The sequence below is a fragment of the Anopheles nili genome (genome assembly GCF_943737925.1).
Source record: "Anopheles nili chromosome X unlocalized genomic scaffold, idAnoNiliSN_F5_01 X_unloc_1, whole genome shotgun sequence".
Classification (NCBI taxonomy): domain Eukaryota; kingdom Metazoa; phylum Arthropoda; class Insecta; order Diptera; family Culicidae; genus Anopheles; species Anopheles nili.
This window is the reverse complement of record NW_026525467.1, coordinates 958,045-960,000: the sequence shown is the minus strand read 5'-3', so window position 1 is coordinate 960,000 and position 1,956 is coordinate 958,045.

The window sequence follows — 1,956 nt, the reverse complement described above, 5'->3', positions numbered from 1 at the left end:
CCGTAGAGCAAAATCCTGAAGGTCGGGGTTGCGCACAAGTAGACCCCCTTCCGTAGAGCAAAATCCTGAAGGTCGGGGTCGCGCAAGGGTCGACATGGGTCGAGGTGGACTATCATGCGAAACCACTTTTTTCGGTCCCTACGGTGCCCCTAGATGATGAAAAGTACAATCCGAGGTTGATTACGAACACTTTTGTGCACCCCCTTCCGTAGAGCAAAATCCTGAAGGTCGGGGTTGCGCACAAGTAGACCCCCTTCCGTAGAGCAAAATCCTGAAGGTCGGGGTCGCGCAAGGGTCGACATGGGTCGAGGTGGACTATCATGCGAAACCACTTTTTTCGGTCCCTACGGTGCCCCTAGATGATGAAAAGTACAATCCGAGGTTGATTACGAACACTTTTGTGCACCCCCTTCCGTAGAGCAAAATCCTGAAGGTCGGGGTTGCGCACAAGTAGACCCCCTTCCGTAGAGCAAAATCCTGAAGGTCGGGGTCGCGCAAGGGTCGACATGGGTCGAGGTGGACTATCATGCGAAACCACTTTTTTCGGTCCCTACGGTGCCCCTAGATGATGAAAAGTACAATCCGAGGTTGATTACGAACACTTTTGTGCACCCCCTTCCGTAGAGCAAAATCCTGAAGGTCGGGGTTGCGCACCAGTAGACCCCCTTCCGTAGAGCAAAATCCTGAAGGTCGGGGTCGCGCAAGGGTCGACATGGGTCGAGGTGGACTATCATGCGAAACCACTTTTTTCGGTCCCTACGGTGCCCCTAGATGATGAAAAGTACAATCCGAGGTTGATTACGAACACTTTTGTGCACCCCCTTCCGTAGAGCAAAATCCTGAAGGTCAGGGTCGCGCAAGGGTCGACATGGGTCGAGGTGGACTATCATGCGAAACCACTTTTTTCGGTCCCTACGGTGCCCCTAGATGATGAAAAGTACAATCCGAGGTTGATTACGAACACTTTTGTGCACCCCCTTCCGTAGAGCAAAATCCTGAAGGTCGGGGCTGCGCACAAGTAGACCCCCTTCCGTAGAGCAAAATCCTGAAGGTCGGGGTTGCGCACAAGTCGACCCCCTTCCGTAGAGCAAAATCCTGAAGGTCGGGGTCGCGCAAGGGTCGACATGGGTCGAGGTGGACTATCATGCGAAACCACTTTTTTCGGTCCCTACGGTGCCCCTAGATGATGAAAAGTACAATCCGAGGTTGATTACGAACACTTTTGTGCACCCCCTTCCGTAGAGCAAAATCCTGAAGGTCGGGGTCGCACAAGTGTGCACCCCCTTCCGTAGAGCAAAATCCTGAAGGTCGGGGTCGCGCAAGGGTCGACATGGGTCGAGGTGGACTATCATGCGAAACCACTTTTTTCGGTCCCTACGGTGCCCCTAGATGATGAAAAGTACAATCCGAGGTTGATTACGAACACTTTTGTGCACCCCCTTCCGTAGAGCAAAATCCTGAAGGTCGGGGTCGCGCAAGGGTCGACATGGGTCGAGGTGGACTATCATGCGAAACCACTTTTTTCGGTCCCTACGGTGCCCCTAGATGATGAAAAGTACAATCCGAGGTTGATTACGAACACTTTTGTGCACCCCCTTCCGTAGAGCAAAATCCTGAAGGTCGGGGTTGCGCACAAGTCGACCCCCTTCCGTAGAGCAAAATCCTGAAGGTCGGGGTCGCGCAAGGGTCGACATGGGTCGAGGTGGACTATCATGCGAAACCACTTTTTTCGGTCCCTACGGTGCCCCTAGATGATGAAAAGTACAATCCGAGGTTGATTACGAACACTTTTGTGCACCCCCTTCCGTAGAGCAAAATCCTGAAGGTCGGGGTTGCGCACAAGTCGACCCCCTTCCGTAGAGCAAAATCCTGAAGGTCGGGGTCGCGCAAGGGTCGACATGGGTCGAGGTGGACTATCATGCGAAACCACTTTTTTCGGTCCCTACGGTGCCCCTA